Source organism: Tasmannia lanceolata, unplaced genomic scaffold (genome assembly GCF_043159265.1).
Source record: "Tasmannia lanceolata isolate RefF3 unplaced genomic scaffold, GAP_Taslan_0.1 ptg000024l, whole genome shotgun sequence".
Taxonomy (NCBI): domain Eukaryota; kingdom Viridiplantae; phylum Streptophyta; class Magnoliopsida; order Canellales; family Winteraceae; genus Tasmannia; species Tasmannia lanceolata.
This window is the reverse complement of record NW_027518701.1, coordinates 1,450,026-1,456,859: the sequence shown is the minus strand read 5'-3', so window position 1 is coordinate 1,456,859 and position 6,834 is coordinate 1,450,026. Positions and strand designations below refer to the sequence as shown.

Below are 6,834 nucleotides of genomic sequence, written 5' to 3'. Positions count from 1 at the left end.
GACCTCGTTTGATCAACACATATCAAAAAGTGACAAAATGCCCTCGAAGGAGAAAGTTAAAAAATGAAAACTCTTCATGGTCAAACTTCTAAAATAGAAAGTTTTTAAGTTGGCTCTCTCTTGGAATCCCCTGAAAATGCCCAAAATGCCCTCGTCTGCCATAATTTCCAAATCAAGTAAAACCCGTGAGAAGTTCTAAATTTAGAAGGTTTTTAAACTATTCACAAAATCACTCAAGATTTCTCAGACACAACTTGGGGGTCAAATGGGACACACAGGAAATGACCAAAATACTAGTGCAAAAATTGATGAAAAATAGGGAAAACCCTAAGAAATTCCAAAAATAGCAGGTTTTCCTACTTGATCGGAAACTTGAATTTTCATCTTCCGGAGGCCAATAGAACCGCCTAGAGACTTTTAGGATTTCAAATCAGCTTCAAAACTCCTTAAAAATGCAAGAATACCTAATCTAATGCGGAAGACCGACTCAGGACTCAATGAAACTTCCGAATCTCTTGCTTTTCAAAACGTAGCAAAATGAGGGTGTCTACAAAATGTCATCAATGGAAGCTATATTTGCCCATGGAAGAATATCCCAACCTTAGCAGTGATCAAATAGGACTTCGACAGCTTCAAATCTCTTGGAAACTGACTAATATTTGGAGAGAAGCAAATGGTGTAGAAGATTAATTGTCCAGAGCCGATTGTCCATATAAAGGAGAAAATATCCGTCCTAGCCGATTGTCCATACAGCAAAAAAATATCCGTTTTTATGAGGAAAAAGTTGTAAACGTATTAAACATGTTTTTTTACCAACTTTACCCCCACTATATTTTGTAAATTACAAAATTTAATTGTATTTTTTATGTTTCCATTTTTTTACTACATATTTTTGAACCAAAACCGTATTAAACTCGAATTTTTCCCATCCCGTTTTATTGGTGAATCACGTTGTATGGGTGGGACCGCAATATAATTGGAGAAATTATATGATGTGCGGGCACGTATTTTTTTAAAAAGTACGGTACAGGGCTGTCCGTACATTTTGAACAAAATACGGGCATATACGGCCCTACAGTATATAATTTCTCTTGCAATAATAGGGAGATGATAAATTCGCACCCACTGTAGGATCATCCGCACCATTTTACCGTGATTTGGTGTCAAAAAAACTTCAAAAAGTCGGGTAATGTGAATAAAGTTCTAAACTTTAGGGAAAAATACACTTAAAGCCCCTGTGGTTTCTGACACATTCAACTTCACCCCTAATGTTTAAAAAGTTACAAGTGGACCCCTGTGGTTTCAATTTGTGTAAGGTAGACCCCCTTAGTTGACGGTTCGTCCACAGGTTGAAGGGTTAGGATGATCCGATGGAGCTGATTTTTTAGGCACACCCTATCTATGTCAGGGGCCATCAAATGAACTCTTTGGATCATCCAAACAATGTGCACCCACTTTGTTTTTGGTAGTGTTTGGATTCGGGTATGGACCCACATTGTTTGGATGATCCAACCGTTCATTTGATGGGGCCTGACATAGGTAGGGTGTGCCCAAAAAATCAGCTCCATCAGATCATCCTAACCCTTCAATCTGTGGACAAACCGTCAACTGAGGGGGGCCTACCTTACACAAATTGAAACCACAGGAGGTCTAAGTGTATTTTTCCCTAAACTTTTTAAAGCTTTTGACGTCAAATCTCGGGGGTGCGAGTTTATCATCTCCCTAGATTGGATGACCCAAAAATCTCACCTATCAAACAAATGGTAAAAGGGGTGGAAATATCATTCCCCGCCCTCTCTCTCTCTCTCTGACTCCAAAGGCAGTTCGTTTTTTCTGCGAGGAATCAACAAAAGGTAAGTTCTCTCTATTTCACTCGATTTTTTCCTGAAAAAATTGGTCTTTTCTCTGTTTATCCATTCACTATTTTTGGGTTGTCACCAGAATCTACAAATCAATTGATTTCATGTGTTATCCGATCTAGACTTTGATTTTTTGAATGCTTAATTCATGAATAGTTTCGATTCATGGCTAGTTTTTCCTTGTTTTAGTCCTTTTAAACTATTAGATCTCTCACTTGGATTATTGTTCATATATTTTGCTACTTTTAGGTTTGTATGCATTGTATCTAAACTAGGGTTTTAAATAAAGAAAGTTGAAACAATTTTTTTATTTTTCTAATGTAACGAAGATGAAAGTAAGGCGAAAACAAATGGGTCTCATTGGAAGCCACCAAAATTAGTTCTTGTATGCAAATTAGATTATTTTAATTTAACCTAATTTGCAAATGCGACATTAATGTTGGGGTTCCACGCAAGAGCAAATAATCCCACAACGGATAAATGAAATGGATGGGGACGAGTTATAAGGGAATGGGCACCCTCCCTCTAATGGGTAGCTTTTAGGAGGGGTGAGTTCTACCCGGTTAAATTCCTTACAGATGGTATCATAGCTCAGGGCGTGGTAACCCCAGTTTGCTTCCGAGGGCGGGAATGTCCCTCGGGGAAGATCTCGGAAACCCCGGTGTAGTATCTCGTGGTTCCCACGTTGCTGCCGTGTGGAGGAGCAAGATTGTCCATGTTGCTTCCACGAGGAGGGGGAGATTATTGGGGTTCCACGCAGAAGCAAATAGTCTCACACCGGATAAATGAAATGGATGTGGATGGGTTATAAGAGAATGGGCACCCTCCCTTTAATGGTTAGCTTTTAGGGGGTGAGTTGAGTTCTACCCGGTTAAATTCCCTACAACCATGACTCCTTGCTTTTGAGCAGATAAGATAGAAACTTAAGAATTCAACTTACAATGGAACTGCTATTGTTATACTCTATGAAGCACGCGTACTTTAAAAAAGCCCTCGTACCCGTATTAGGTGCGTATCCGGTACGGGTACGTACCGGGTACGCACCCAACTGTGGGTTTTAAAAAAAATTCAATTTTGGGGCTTCGGTGCGCACGGGTGCGCGTCCGGTGCGCACGGGTGCGCGTCGGGTGCGCACCCGACTCGTTTCACTTGTTTTTTTTAGTTAAGTTACAGGGGGCTGTGTGGGGTAAAAGTTGGGGGTTAAATGAGACATACAATATAATGGGTGGGTTGTGTGGAGTAAGGAGGGGGGTGGGGGTGTTTAAAAAACACTTAAAAGAAAGAATTATGGTTTCTATTTCTCACCCTAACGCAAATCTCTCTCTCTCTCTCTCTCTCTCTCTCTCTCTCTCGGCGCGACTCCCTCTCCCTCTCCCTCTCCCGACGGAAAATCTCTCTCCGGCTCTCCCTCCCTCTCTCACAGAGGTATTTATCTCTCTACAACTCTCTCTCTTTCTCACTCTCCAACTCTCTCTATTCCTCTCTCTCTACTGCTCTCTCTTTCTCCCATTTTTTTTTCTTTTTTCCTGAGATTATGCCAACTGATTGTGTTCCCCAAACCTATTTTGTCCAATAATAGGTTTAGGGCTGACAATCAGTTGTCATAGACTCATAATCTCCAAACTTAGGCCCTGTTCGTTTGAGATTTTGGCAACTGATTATCAGCCTCAAACCTGTTTAGGGCTGACAATCAGTTGTCATAATCTACAAATAGGTTTTGGGAGAACAATCGATTTTCAAAATCTGAAACGAACAGGGCCTTAAACCCTAGATCTTTACTGTTGTACATGGGATTTGCTAGTCCCATAATAAGTTTTACTGCTGTATATGGGATTTGCTAGGCAATTTTGCAAAAAACCATTTCGCGGCTCATTTTCTCAGGAGAGAACATACACCTCAGATAAATTAAATGAATAGGAAAAAATATGCTGCTAGTTGGTTGTTCTCTTGTAAAAAAGTGAGCTACAAAATGGCTTTATGTAATTTTGTTCCCTTGTTAGGTACTTGTTTGTTTGTATTTTCATTGTTTGAGATTGTGGCTACCAATTGAGAGCCCAAAACTGATTATTTAATTGCTCTCCTATTGTTTTTTAATTTTTTGTAATTTTTATAAACATATAATAAAATATTAAAATATATTATTATATTCGGCGTACCCGAACGTACCCTCACCCGGGTTTTTTGGAAAATCGCGTACCCGTGTCGTGTCGTACCCGCACCCCGTACCCGTACGCGTGCTTCTTAGGTTATACTTGTAGGCTCATGTTTTACTTGTAGGAACAGACTCATTTTCTGCCGTTTTACTTGTAGACACGTTTTTACCTGATGCATTTGAACTTGCTTTTGGTTTTGATGTCACTAGTAATTTGATATTAACCGTTGTTAAAGATTTAGCAATGAGATAGAAACTTAAGAATTCAACTTACAATCGAACTGCCATTGTTATACTTGTAGACTCATATCTTACTTGTAGAAACATACTCATTTTCTGTTGCTTTACTTGTAAACACCTTTTCACAATGGAACTGCCATTGTTTTACTTGTAGACTCATGTCTTACTTGTAGGTACAGACTCATTTTCTGCTGTTCCTCAAGACATTTGAACTTGCTTTTGGTTTTGATATCACTAGAAATTCGATATTAATCATTGCTGAAGTTTTATCTTTTTTAATGTTTCTGTGGTCCTATTTTCCACTATCTGCCTGTGAATCTTATCTCTCTTATAAAACTCTCATTATTGTCAGTTGTTGGAATCTAGAGGCTTTTGCCTTCCACAAATCACCCATTCTGTCCATAACTGCTGAAGATTTAGCCTTTTCAATGTTTCTGTGCTCCTATTTTCCATTCTCTGTATGTGAATCTTGTTGCTCCTATAAATTTCTCATTGTCAGTTGTTGGAATCTAGAACTTTTTAATGCCTTTTGCAAATCACCCATTCTGTCCATAAATGATTGATATCTTTGTCAGTATTGGGTCTGTTACTCTTAGCAATGCTTATGGGCATGTCTAAAACTGATGAGGACAATATGCCATTCTTCTTCGGCACGTCAGCGTCTATTTGAAACTCTTTCCATTCATGGTTTGCTCATTCTCATAGTTAAGAGAATTTTCTCCATTTGTACTAACACGTTTTTATATTAACAATATGTCATTCCATAAGAAGTGCTGCTTTAATTTGCAACATTGTGCATTTGATGTATCATGCTTTTTGTAGAGAAGATGTTCAGGGTAAATTTACTTGATCTTAAAGGAAAATAAACTGAAATGGTAGACTAGGGTTGATTCTGTGTTATTCCCTTGCTCATTTGACCCAATCGGTGAAAATCACCGTATGATGTTTATAGAAAGCTTCTGATAAGTTCCTCCAAACCAAAGAATTTTGTACACAGCCTCCAAAGAGTCTGGCACTTGATGACCGATTCTCTTAAACTGAAACACTTTGCCAACTGTTATGTATACTGGTTTCAGGTAACTTGATAAGGATGAATGATGCCATTCTAGAGAGAATTTGTACCCTGTATTCTTTCTGAAGGCTCCATGTGATAATAGGCTCTGGGAAATCAAAATGTTGATGGCCTACAGAGAATTCAAGTGTAACCTATTGAAAACAGGCCAAAATTAAGTTGCTGCCTCAAAACTTTACGACAGCCAAATAACAAGTTTTTAGTAACCCAAAAACCTGAATTATATGTTTTATTACAAAATTAATTCCAAGTTTTTTGTAACTTTATGACAGCAAATTTATACATTGTTTAACAATTGTTCAAAAAAAAAAAAAAAAAAAACAATTGTTCCATGGAAACTTTAGGGTGGTGGTGTTGCTGAAAGGAGTGAGATTCCAAATTGGGAGCAGTACCTTAGGTAAAATAGTCCTGCTACTAAGAAAATGACAGCTGCAAACATATATATATATATATATATATATATATATATATATATATATATATATATATGAGGGGATTTAGACCCTTTGCATACTTGGGTCTTTTTCCCTTAGAGATATGACCTTTCATGGCTTTTTATTCCTTTCATATTGCTTATACTTTTTCCATTCGAGCCACAGCTGCGATGTTTCTTCTTCGCTTTTCAGTGAAAGTGCCTTTTTTCTGTAATTGTTTTATGTATTATGACATGATAATATTTGAATAACATAATGGGATACATCTGTGAATATTTAAAGCATGACTTCATTTAGCTTAACAGGCAATCCAGAAAACCAATTTGCTGCATGCATGGATCCAGCAGCTGCACGTACTGCTCGTGAATCTCTGGATCTGGCATTTAACATGTCAAATATTCTTGACACGGGGCTCGACCGTCACACCCTTTCCATTCTTGTCGCTCTCTGTGAACATGGTTTGAATCCCGAGGCGCTTGCAACTGTCGTCAAGGAGCTCCGACGGGAATCTTCTTCATCCCTGCCACACCGTTCTCATGATCAACAAAAACCCTAGCTATCTTCCCCACTTCTCATCTTATTTCAGTATGCTGGATTCCTGGTAGAAATTTTCTATTTTTCATGTTAAATCTCTTGCAATGTGTTGACTTGCTGAGAGTGAGTGTCCTTTCCAATTTGCTTTTTTCTGTTGATGTTCTGGTATTGATGTGAACAGAGATGCATGTTTTTTTTTTTTGAATTGGAAAAAAAAAAGAACAAAATTTTCTAAAGGATTCATTAGCCGACCCCAACTAGTTTGGGACAAAGGCTTAGTTGAGTTGAGTTGAGTTTTTTTTTTTTTAAAGAACAATCTGCAAATAATCTAGCGAATATTATTTTTTTTATCTGGCGAAAATATTGGTAGCTCCCCAGGGACCAGTTGAGTTGATGTTCCACCCCAATCTCCTTTGTTGTAAAGGATCATCGTACAAGACCCACTGGAGATTCACCCCTGCTCAGAATCATAACTATCAGACAATCCTAGTTGTTAAGATTTTTCCTGTTGAATGTGGATTATTGGCCGGTTTCGTGTTGTCA

The 6,834-nt window shown here is 38.2% G+C and overlaps 1 long non-coding RNA gene across 1 annotated transcript; it reads left to right on the top strand.

Moving 5' to 3' along the window:
* Nucleotides 1–1,685: 1,685 nt before the first annotated feature.
* Nucleotides 1,686–6,527, top strand: LOC143857178 (uncharacterized). Its single transcript, XR_013238498.1, has 2 exons — nt 1,686–1,853; nt 6,063–6,527. It is a non-coding gene; the product is annotated as an uncharacterized LOC143857178 (long non-coding RNA).
* Nucleotides 6,528–6,834: the final 307 nt, after the last annotated feature.